We start from the raw sequence: 13537 nt of genomic DNA on the forward strand, positions 1-13537 counted from the left end.
ATTCTCCACTGACAACCGAGTTTGGCAAAGTTATACATTAGCCTTAGAGTCAGAAGAGTATTTGGAAATGTATAGTAAATTATTGTTGCAAATATGTTGCAATATTTTGGAGGAAATCAATCTAAATTTTAGAAAACAGTTAAAGATTTTTTCAAATATTTATGACCATCAATATCATATTCTCTATTATATTCACCAATTGACACTACTTGTAATTTTTTATGTAGTTGCAGTATTTCATATTCCTTGTGTTCTTCAAATGACATGTTATTGAGAACACCAAGAGGCATGATGTTCTTTTAGTATCATAAACCTTTACTTAAATATAATATCATCACATCTGGTATAGAAAACAAAAGAATTTGATTTTGACATTTTGTTTTTGGGACAAAGGTGTGTTGATTGGGGGATTTCCAGTCAAGTTGGCCTTCTTCTTACATTTAGTTCTTGTCTTCAACAATGAAGTTCACATTGTTGTCAAGAGATTGCAATTTCTTTAGCAACGATAATATATTTTCATTAAAAATCACAATTTCTTTTTTAAAAGAATTTCTCAATCTCTTTAAAATTTGAAGGATGTTACATCCTTTAAATTTTGATTTCTTATAACATTAATACTTTCAAAAATATCACGATAAATTAGTACCCAACAAATACATCTAAAAGTTAATATTTTTTCAAGTGTGCATTTGGCTTCTGTCATATACTTCTATGTATCTTTATTAATATCATCAAAAAGTCCTAAGAGTTTTATCTTGCCTCTACCACATTTTTAGTAACTTGATATTATCAGCTGCATTTCTTATCACAAATTCAATAATGGCTAAATATTTATATTTGGTAAATGTGTTTCCAAACCTTTTCAATTTTTATTGAAGATGAAAAGTAGTATAATTTGTGGGCAATATAAAAACCTATTTAGTGTCGTCAAAGAGATTTTTGCTGGCTTGTTTCCTCCAAGTTTAAAAATAATGCACAGAAAGCAGAATATTGGATACTATTATTTCCAACCATCATCTGCTGCAATTTATTACGTTTTCCATACGCCTTTGTGTTATTGTAGCCGCAGCCCTCAAATTATTTTTTTCAGATATTATCTTTGTAAGTAGCCTACGAAAAATATATATAAACCTTCTTTAATTATATCGCCTACTGGACAAAATCACCTAAAATGTAGAAATACAGTACTTGCATTCGTGAAATCTACAAATCTCACAAGGACTGTTATTTGTTCTACACAGCCTAGATGGAGTGTGTAAGCGGTGGGCAGGTGGGCAGGAGTCAGCTTGTACTGGCTGGCAACAGTCAATTGTTAAATATTCGAGAATTTTGTAAGCCAGTTATTAAACCATTGGTAGCTTGAAATCAGCCTTACCAGCAGACTTTACACCATGGAAATTAGCAAATGCTACAAAAATGCTACAAATAGAACTTTTGTTGTTGTTGTCGTTAGGAGAATCAGTTTACCAGCACACTTATGGTTTTATCTAAAATAATTGAATAATATAATTAGCATTGCTTACCTTATTAAATTATTTCATTCATTCCATCTGCTCAAATCTTAATTATTTGTTTTTATGTTTTATCCTCTAAATAATCTGTAATATTATTTATTTTGTTGATATTTATATTATTCATAAGTGTCCTATTATAATGTAATCAAATTTTCTTCTGGTGTCTAACAAATGAAGAAAATCCCCATTGTTTCCTTTAAGTTTTGGAGATTATTCTCTGAATTCTAAATCGCCTCACTAAGAACTGACTGACTTACAGTATGTATTCACAAATAGCATGTCAATATTTTTCTCAGTTTCAAATAGATTTCTGTAGCATCAATAATTCTGTATTTTTTTCAAATCAGATTTCAATTTTGAATTCTTAACAAAATGTAGTGCATTTCAGTTTATTCATATTTCACAAGATTGGGTGATAAAATATAATGTTTTTTCCCTCACACTCTTTCCTCAGTTGGTTTTTTCCTTGTCAACAAAGAATTTGTGAAACAAACAAACAAAAATTCTTAAGAATGCTTTGGGGTTAAAAAAAAAAAAAAAAAAGTAAACCAAAGTTAGTAACTTTTTTCACCATTTGGTAGAACTTCCGTGTAAGAAGTTTCCAAAAACTTCCTATTTGTACTTTCTTCTGGAAGGTAAACTTATTGTACTTGAGATGGGTAATTTCCAAAAGAGCATTCTCTATTTAATATTCAAATTACATGTGCATTAACTAGATCAATAGAAAGTATATTTGATTTAAATGGATTCTTCATGAGTTTTTTTCACCCCCCTTCAATGTTTTTAAAGGAATGTATCCCTTCTCGTTGACATGGAGGATAAATATATCTACACCCCCTCTGTGAACCATCTCTAGTAGATTCTGCTCACACTAGTCATGTCCTTTTCTTTTTGTTTTTTCCTGGAATTCAATGATCCAAATAACTTTCTTTCATTTTCTTCTTTAGTGGTTTCTCATTTTCTATTCCTGATAAATTGTTTTACTGTCTTTCAAATACTGGGTAAAAATAACGTAATAGTTCAGCATATTTACCTTAGAATGTGTAGTATTTTAAAATTATATGTATTTAATGAGCCATTAAATTTTAACAGCAAATAAATTGTTATGATAAAAATTTTAGAGCACCAGTAAATAATTGCTACGACCAGGCAGTGTTTCATTCTGTTGTTCATAGGGTCGCTATAAGTTGGAACCAACTCAAAGGCACCCAATAACAACATGATGTAATCAAAAGATCATTGTGTGGTAATGGTAAATGAATATTATTATTATATATAGTGATTCATGTATTATTAATCTTAAACTGGAAACTCCACAACATCGTTCTAGTAAAATAAACAAATGGCAATGCTATGAACTGCAAAATGAAACGTAAAATTTAGCTAAAATTTTACCAATAGGAGATTTTCTTTTTTACTTCAAGATATTTTCTGAGCATATGAATTGGAAAAGTAGCTTCCAGTGTTAGAAGCATACTTTATTGTTGCATCAACAAAGTTCTTTTGTTTGTTGAACTTGTTCCTTCTTCTTGAGTCCAAGTAAAATGGTATCTATCTATCCTAGGGTGAAAAGATGCTTTACTTGATCGGTTGGGAACTTGTCATAATATACAAATAGCCTACCTTTGAAGCCTAAAAATGAATAATAAAAATAAAAATTTGTTTGTTTGTTTTTACAAAATAGTAAGCATGCTTACAACGTGAATGCCATTTTCTTAGTGGCCTTGCCATTGTGTAAGACATAACCCAGACGCATGTAAGCAGCAGCCGTGTACCTATATTGGGATGCACACTCAATGTCTGGAGACCACTGCTCCAGCATAATGTAAGCACCAGTAAAGGGTTGCCTATTACTACAAACAAATTTCAAAGCAGTCAGTTCTATCAATCCATTCTTTTATGATTTCCTCCATTGGTTTTGCCTTCTAGTTTTGCATATAGAGTTATTTCCCACTTTGAAATCATGGAGCTAGTCACCTGTATTTTCTGATAATTTTTATATTAAAAAAAAAGTATTCATTCTGTTAAATTTAATTTAATACATAATATATGTGAACCTGATTTTCCCTCCAAGTTTTAGTTATTACTAAATCATCCTTTAGTTAATAATCTTCTCTGTTATTTCTGATGTATTTTTTATCATAATAATTTTGTCATATATTGGAGTTAATTGCTGGAATATCTGTTCCATCAATATCTAGTCTGGTACCATTCACACATTATTTTATATACTATAGCTTTATAATACGTTTTATTATCCAGAAAGAGTAATCTTCACTCATACGTTTTAGTCCCGTTTTTCCTAAGATTTTGTCACTCATTTATTCTTTCAGATGTGTAAGATATGATTTGAAACTGTCGATAAAGAAAGAAAAGGTATTGCAAATGCGGAAACAGAATAGATGTCCTTTAGACCAGAGCAATATCAACTTTAAAATAAGAAGGTCATTTTTTTTTTCCTAATCTCAGCAATCTTGAAGCTGGGTTTGTCCTCTGATACCAAATGATCTAGATAAGAGCATTAGAGCAGGAAAAACTACATAAATACTCTAATACAAGTGTGTATCCTTACAGCAGTCTTGTCACAGCCGTTGTTGCTTATTTAATTTGCTCTTAAGAACAAGTCCGTGTAAATAAACAGCTTCTGGAAATGTTTTGAGAAAGTAAGACTGTATTATAATGGTTTCTTCTAAACCTGGTATTTGCTTCACACTGCCTGCCTCGGAAACCCACAAACTTTCGTGAAGGTCATACATTCTTTTAGTAAACCTGAGTCAGGATTCGAGGAAGCCCCTGGTTTTAAAACTGGGAGGTGTGGGTTTGGTTTCACTTTGAGGTTTTAGGGGTTATAGAAACTCAACAAAATGAAATTTCTATAAATTCCCAACCCTCCATTTTATAACAAATAATTGATAATACCCCCTTGTCTCTCCTGAATGAAATTTATAAGAAATTAACATACCTACACACAGATTTTTTAAAAATCAGTATGTTCTAACTATATCATAAAGGAGAAATAAAAGGAAAGAAATTTCTGATTTCACTATGTAAATGCTTGGTCACAGTCACTCTAGAAGACATGATAAAGTTGTTAGATATTTGCAAGCTTACGCACTATCATGATGAGTAAGATTGCTACAAATGCAAGCTGATAGAGGTGTGTGGTACTGGCAACTCGAAAGCCTGAGTGGAGTGACTGTCAGTCATGTGATTTTCCAAAATTACTTTTGAGAAAGTTCAGCCTAAAATAAAGCATAAGTTTCTGTTGATTTTTATAGTAATTGCATACTTAGAAATTCAATGAATACGTTAACACAAGTTGGGTTCTGAGCTCATTTCATTAAATACCTTCACTTTCTGAATGTATTCCAGAAGTACTGTAAACTCCTGGCATTCCTAAAGGATATGTCTTCCTTGGCCATGAAATATGACATTCCCAGTATTGCAATGGCAGGGAACACTGGAGCATTCATGATATTCCCAGGTATGTTAGACAGATGGGAGCAAACACAGAATCAGCAGGTAGGAAATGAAGTCTACACACACACACAAATAGAAGAATATCTGAAAGTAATTTCAGCAGGTCATCCCCAACTATATCTGTAGCTACGTAAATAAAACATCTTCACTTACTGTTGTTTTTCAATGGGATATTTCTAATCATGAATATGTACACAGATTGGGTGCTATGCTATATAACCTGAGCTAAAATTTTGTTGCAGAATTTTTCTTGAATAAGTCTTCATGCCACTTGAGGGAGAAAAAAAAAGCCTGTTTCCAATAGAATTTACAAATATTGTTAACTAACAAATGAAATGTCAAGGAAATCACATAGCCTTCTAGAAGTTCAGAGTCAGAGACCTCACAGTCATTTGGCCTAATGCCTATCTATCCCCACCAGAAGCTTGAATCTCTTCCCACCATCCATGACAAGTGGCCACCAAACCTGCTCAGCCCACTCCGGGTGAAGTCATTGCTTCTGAGGATGGTGTTCCCCTTCGGAATGGTTCTAACTCTAAAGAAGTTCTTCATTCCACTAATTCAGAATCTGACAGAGAGCAAAGTAGGGCCATGAAGCCTAGAGCAAAACTGAGTTTGAATCCTGGTTCTGGCACTCATCAGCTGTTTGAACTTGGATAAATTACTTCATCTCTTTGCACCTCCATGTCTTCACCAGGTGGGTGGGGATAATACTAGTATGTATTGCTCTGGGTTGTTGTGAGACTCACATGAGTTAACTTATACGAAGTACATGGGACAGTCCCTGGAGGATAGTAAGTGCTATGTAACAGCAGTAATTCCACCTTTGGTCTTCAATATAGTCTTTGAATACTAGAAACTGCCAGAGTACCAGCTAAGGATCATAGATCCTTCTACCATTTCTCACATTGCATCTGATCAGGCTCTTTCCGTCCTAATCAGGTTCCAATTTGTCAGTACCATTTTAAAATTTGGGGTTCCCTATATAATTTGGGAACTATATCTCAGGTGTGTTCTGACCTGTGCAATATAGGATGTGTTCATACAGCAACTTAAAACCAATGTCTGTTCTACTTCTATCAATGTGTACAAAGAGCTTATTTGTATAGGAAGTTTGAATCTTAGTTAACGCAATTTTCCTATAACTGAATTCAATTCTCATTTTGAGTCCCCACACTACTGGCGGACTGAGACTTAATCTGAGTTAATTCAGATCCAGCTTCCTTGGCTTTCCTCAGGGTTGCATCAGAATTCTGGGAACGAGAGGTTCCCAGAACTCATAGTGCCAAGGCATCAGGGATGGGTGGGAGAGAGAACATCTGGTTGTCAGTGGATGTCTACTCTGTCATCCACTTAGATGTCCTGGTTTCCTTCTAGATTTCAGTCACTAGTCATTGGCACCCTCCCCTCACCCTGCTGTTCCCATCACTAAGGTTTTAAGATCCTGATTCTTCTTTGAGTCCCAACTGTGCATGAGAAAATTCTACTGTGGGACACGCTCTGAGCTCCGGAAAACTCTGCTTGCACCCCTCTCTCCCCAGCCCTAGAACCATCTGCTGCTGCAATGCCATACTATGACATAAGGAGCCCCATGAGGCTCATGCCACACAGACAACACTTAGGCTTCTTCATCAGGCCAGTTGCCGGGTGGGGACTCTGGAGCTTGCTTCCTCATCACCCCCACCCCCAGGTACTACTGAGGGACAGCAGCACAGGTCTCCTCTGCTCTGCTCCCCCAAACTTCTCTAGTTTCTTTAACCCTCATCCCATCCTCACCGCCCCAGGAACCCACTAGATCTCGTCATGTCCCCTCTGAATCTCTCCCTCCTTCAGGATAGGGAATCTGCTCATCTCTACAATGGAGATATTGACCCTCATGCATCGTGTATTCTTCTGAAGAGGTCTAGGATTTTTTTAAAAAAATCAGTGGGTATTAATTTTGCCCCACTTTAAAGTCTTTTTTTCTTCTATGTCACCCCTTTCCTAAGGAAACACAGGCAAAGTTCCTAGCTCCCCAAATAGGAGGTAGATAAATGGAGGATGAAAGTTAGAGATAACAGAAAATATGAGAAAAATAGTATCAGTAAGAATTATAAAATATCTCACCGTATTACCTTTCTTGGTGACACAGGTGCTAGGAATTATGCTAGATGCTAGGGACAAAAAGACACAGAAGACACGGGCCTAACCCCCGAGAAGTTTACTTCCTCATCACTCAAGTAAGTCTTATCCTCTCTCTTCTTTCTACTTCTTCGTTATTTCAGAGCATGTACTTTTTCTGCTATATTATTATGTCTTTCACCTGTCTCCTTTCTTCAAATCTCTTGCCTTCCAGCTTCGTTTGACTCCAACTCATCCTTCACAATTTCTAAAACATATGTCTAATAGTATCATTCTTTTATGAAAGAATTTGCGGTGGTTCCCCTCATCTTCAGGACAAAATACCAGACATGATGCTTAGTACTTGAAAATATTACTTCCTTTAGTTCTCAAAACAATTCTATCAGAACAGTATTCCAATCTCTTTGTTACAAACAAGGAAACTGAGACTTAGTGAGCTTAAACCATCCTGACTAAGTTCACAGAGCCAGGAGAACCAAGACTGCAAATCACTTTCTTGTCTCTAGATCCACTCATTTTAATATTACCTTTAATGTAGTGGTCTTCTTAATCAATTTCCCCGCTTACGTAAGGAGTGATCTGGAGTAAGACTACTACTACCATTACTTCTGTTACTCTGATGAGTAACAATATCACCATAGACTACATGTCCTTATTCATCTTCAATATAAAAAAGGAAGGAGGAGGAAGACACTTACCTAGTTAGCCAAATGGGTCAATCAATCAAATGAACCTTGACAGTCGATGGGTGGTAAATTTTGAGGCAAATCACCCTCACATATATGATATACAAAGACTTAAAGATAAAAATCTAAGTGACCTGTTCTGTTTCATACACTGCATCGCCGTGAAAATAGAACAGAAATCCCGGTCTCCTGAGTCTTCTGTCCACTAAGCAGTAAGGCACATATAAATCTACTAATCTAAACGAGCAGAAACCTTTTAATAAGTTAGCCTGGTGTAACAGGCAACTTAACACTTTTGAAAGCTTTAAAATATAGCAATTAATCACATCTCTAGGAAGCCTGTGGTACAGCTAAATGGCGATTCACAGGCAAACCTCAAAAACACCGAAGTTGCTTATGACTGTAAATCCCACTTTAATTTTTTTCCCAGGTGGTTTCAGTATTCAGCTGGAAGAGTGACAGTTGGACTTAATGGTTTTCTTTTCTCACTTTTCTTCAGAAACCAATCCATCTCACTACTGCTGTGTTTTGCAACCTTTTTAAGCCCATGACCCTGTCGGATAAACCTGAAAATCTCATGACACCATCCCCTGCACCCCCAGCCAGTGAGCTTTGCGCATGCAGAAGATAAATTCTATTTCCTGAATGTCACTGCTAGACAGGAAAATTTTATTGCACTTCATTTTTGAAGTTATTATGAGAAAAGAGGTGTTTTACTTCCCAAATATAAAAAATATATTTTAATACGATTTTTTTTCAAATTATGTATATCATCTTCTCCACACACGCTCTAACCCTGTCCCTCCCAGCACCCACTAAATCAACTATATACTTTCAATTGTTAATAATTCATGGTCTACTTTTATGCAATATTTGAAGCCCAGTTTAGGCTCTAAATGGGTCTGTTGTTGGCATGTCGTCGAGTCAATTCCAACTCATAACAGCCCTATAGGACAGAGCAGTACTGCCCCATAGGGTTCCCTAGGCTGTAATCTTTAAGGGAGCAGATCCCCAGGCCTTTCTTCTGCAAAGCTGCTGGTAGGTTGGAACCGCTAACCTTCCGGTTAGCAGTGGAGCACTTAACAGATGCACCACCGGTGCTCCTTAAATGGGTCTACAATACTCTAAACATTTACAATATTTTTCATTAAAAAAAAAAGTTCCTAGCTAAAAAGAAAACCAAGTGATAGAAATGAAATCCACAGGCTCACAGGATTTCCGAGTACGTGGGGCCCCAAGAGTTATCTGGCCTCATGCTTTCCACCCGAGACTCATGGAATCCAAATCACGGGGCCTGGGCCTCAGGGATCTGGATTTTAAGGATGCACCCAAGCTGACTCTAATAACTACCTAAATTTAGGAGCCAGTCAAAAAAAAAAAAAGTTGCCATCAAGTTGATTTCGATTCATGATGGCACAAGCAGTTTGAGCTCGACTGCTAATCTCAAGGTTGACAGTTTGAATCCATCCTGCTTCTGTAAAGATGACAGCCAAGAAAAGCCAATGAGCAGTTCTAGTGTGTAACACACAAGGTCGCCATGAGGAACCAGTCACCCAGCTCTATTCCATTATTTGACAGGTGAGAAAACGGAAATGCAAAGAGACTAAGTGCAGCTAACCCAATTCACAAATCTAATTTTACTTCCTACTAATTATAAAAGCAACTCTTCAGAGCAGTCTTCAGAATTCCATTTTCATTATCAGCTCTAATTTCTACTGAGGAAAAAATACATATATTTTCACAATAGCTTTATTTTTCTCCTTTTTGAAAAGTTGCCTGGGCAGCTAAAAATGACAGATTGGACACATTCCTTGCTTCTGTGACTTCTCTTACTTCTATGGCTCCAACAAAATAGTGATAAAGAAATAAAAAAGGCACAATCCCACAAGGAGGAGGAGAGGCTTGTTCACATTTTTGGAAGATGCAAAGCAGATGATGGAGTGGTGGCTGATGTGCTTGAGGAAGAAGCTACAACCTAAAATACATACTTGGGGGATACCAGTGAGAAGTGGATTTCTTTGACCTAGAGAATTCGGGAGCAACTGCCATGATGGATGGCAAGGGGTAAGGCTTAACGCCGAAAAAAGATAAATAAAAAAGCATGTGGATGGGTTGAATTCCAGGTAGGTACTCATTCACCACTTTTCCACACCCCCATGCAGAGATGCCAGCAGCCATGTGTGTCCACTCTCTGACAAGATCCTGAATTTTATCCTCCAATGGAATTGAAAGGGTGAATCTTATATTTAGAAGCACCAGATGCAGAAGATGAGAGTGAGGTACAGGATTATAAGGGGGGAGGGGAGAGATAGTCAATTGGAAAATTTTTATTCTGAATGGCTGGACCACCAAGCCCTTACATAGCTAAGTGTCTTCTTCCAGGCAGGAAATTGGAAGATTCTTCTCTAAGGATATTGAATGACCACTGCATACTAAACTTGTGTGTGTATGTTTTTATGAGGGAAAGGGCTATCCCTCAATGAAACAGCCATTTTTATAGTAAACCATCAGAAAGTGACTCAACCTCATGGCTGAAAAAAAAAAACTAAACCTGTTACCATTGAGTCAATTCTGACTCATAGCGACCCTATAGGACAGAGAAGAATTGCCCCATAGGGTTTCCGAAGAGCTGCTGGGGGATTCAACCTTTTGGATAGCAGCCGAGCTCTTAACCACTGCGCCACCAAGACTCCACCTCATGGCTGAGGACTTCTAAGACAATTGTTATGTTTTACTCCTAATCAATGAACTGGCAATCGAGGATCACTTGACATATGAAGGAAGCTCTCCAAACACACTCATTCACTCACTCATCCACTCACTCACTCATCCACTTACTCATTCACTCACTCACTCATCCACTCACTCATTCACTCACTCATCCACTCACTCGCTCATTCACTCACTCATCCACTTACTCATTCACTCACTCACTCACTCATCCACTCACTCATCCACTCACTCATTCATTCACTCATTCACTCACTCATCCACTCACTCACTCATACACTCACTCACTCACTCATCCACTCATTCATTCACTCACTCATCACTCACTCATCCACTCACTCATCCACTCACTCACTTACAGAAATCCAAGAGAGATAATTTAGGTAACAGGGAAAACTTCAAAGATGCCAGTTAATATCTCCAAAGAAATATGAAAAATTTTTAAACTGATAAAACTGGAGCTGAATGTCATAAAAAGAGGAACAACCAAAAACAAGAACTTGAAAAATTAAACTATGATAAAAATATATATAAATAAATGGATGGAAGAGAAAGTCAAGGAAATCCCTCAGAAAATTAACTCCCACCCCCCTGCCCATGAAAAAAAAAGTAAGAAGATGGAAATATGAAAACAAAGATAGAGATTAAGAGGCTCAATCTCAGAGGTTCGAAATCTGATTAGTAAGAATTTCAGAAAGAGAACACTGGTATTGTACTATGTGTTATACTGTGTTTTTGTTTATTGTATGTCACCCTTACTAGAGTGTCATTGCCATGAGACTAGGTCCTTGTTTGCCTTTTTTACTCCATATCCCCAGTACCTGTTACAGTGCTTGACACATATTGTTAGCTGCCATCAGCTCTGACTCATGGTGACCCCATGTACAACAGAAGGAAACACTGCCCAATCCTACCCCATCCTCATGATCATTGATATGTTTGCTTCCAGCACTATATTGGATAACGTTTAGCTGCAATTCAGAGAGTTTTTACTGGCTGATTTTCAGAAGTAGATGACTAGGCCTTTCTTCCTTGTCTGGAAGCTCCACTAAAACCTGTCCACCATGGGTGACCCTGCTGGTATTTGAAATACCAGTGGCACAGCTTCCAGTATCATAGCAACATGCAAGCCAACTCAGTACAACAAACTGACAGATGGGTTGTGGGCCTGATACATAGACGGGACTAAATATAAATTATTCAGAGTCAATTTAATGGAATGTACCATAAGCAATTTTTTCTTTTGTTGTATTACCTGGAAAGTTAGCCTCCTTCAGCTTGAAGTAATATAATGTAGCACCAAACCAAAGAAATCAAACCCATTGCCATCAAGTCTAGTCTGACTCATAGTGACCCTATAGAACAGAGTAAGAACTGCCTCATAGGCTTTCCAAGGCTATAATCTTTATGGAAGCAGACTGTGACATCTTTCTCCTGTGGAGCAGCTGGTGAGTTCAAACCATAAACTTTTTGGTTAGCAGCTGAGCCTTTTAACCACTGTGCACCACAAGAGCTAAGATTTACTTATCTAAAGTCAAACAGCTACTGAGTGGTGGAGTCAGAGTCCTTTCCTATATGTTTGGATTAATAACATTTAAGAGAGAGAGAGGTCCATACCAGGAATGTAATCAGGGTTCAAATGGAATATTTATACCCCCAGTCCTGAAAAGTTTATGCTGTCCCCACCCAACCTTCAACACGTAACTCAAAATAAAAGCAATACTAAATGATAAAGTAAACACCAGAAAACATAAAACCAATCAGCATTCTAATTTTTCCCATGAAGCTACCTCAATAATTTTTCAAACTCTCTAACATAAAAACATCTCAAGAAAAACATTTTTTAAAAAAATTTGCAGTGCTCCTCTTTTGCTAATATGTAAATTATTAGGTTGAACTTCAGGAAATTGTCATTTTTTTTAAATAATTTATCTTATTTTTGTTGTTGTTGTTGAGAATATGCACAGCAGAACGTACACCAATTCAACAATTTCTACATGTAAATTCAAAGACATTGATACATGTTTCGAGTTGTGCGACCATCTTCACCCTCCTTTTCCCAGATGTTCCTCCCGCATTAACATAAACTCACTGCCCCCTAAGTTTCCTATCTAATCTTTTGAGTTGCTATTGTCAGTTTTTGTAGGGCAAAACTGGTTGAGTATTGACAATTTCATGTGGTCAAGTGCTCGGCTGCTAACCAAAAGGTCAGCAGTTCAAACCCACTGGCCACTATGCTTTGATAAAGATTACAGCCTTGCAAACCCCATGGGGCAGCTCTACCTGTCCTGCAAGGTTGCTATGAATCAGAATTGATTAGACAGCAATGGGTTTTTTGTTTTGTTTTGTGTTTTGTTATACCTAATCCAGCCTGCCTGTTGGTAAATCCGGCTCGGAATACATACATAGACATTTGTGAATCTCTGAACACTTTCCTGAGTTTCTATCCTGGTGACAAGAAGATTCCATTAAAAATAGGAAAAAGAAGAATAAACATACAGAGTTAAAAAGAAAGAATATTTTTCTGACCATCATCTTTCTTTATAGACACCACATTTTTCTTCAAAAATCTGATGTGATTTCAAAGCAGACCAAATGCTGGATTTCCAGTATTCCCCACTATTCTGCTGTGAGGATGGGAGGAGAGACTTCTCTGCCCACCTACCCTAGTCCCCACTTGCCAAATCCTTTACCGTGATTTTCTGATGTGAGTTATTATCCATGAGAGTCCCAAAACTGAGACATGAACTCCATTTCTTCGAGGGCTCCACCAGAATTCCCTGAAGTGAAAGCGTAGTCTTTTACCCACCAAGCTCCTTCTTTTTGTATTTAATCAACTGGCTAAATCCTCTGGAGTGAACAAAATGCACATTTTGTTGCCTGTGACTTACTGAGGCTGAACACTTCTCACAATGGCATCATCTATGAAACGACTGTGTATTAGGGATGAGTGATTTCTCACAGTTAATCTGTTTCTCTCCAAGACTGCCAAGCTGGCCCACCGGG

Source organism: Trichechus manatus, unplaced genomic scaffold (assembly GCF_000243295.1).
Source record: "Trichechus manatus latirostris isolate Lorelei unplaced genomic scaffold, TriManLat1.0 scaffold00049, whole genome shotgun sequence".
NCBI classification, from domain to species: Eukaryota; Metazoa; Chordata; class Mammalia; order Sirenia; family Trichechidae; genus Trichechus; species Trichechus manatus.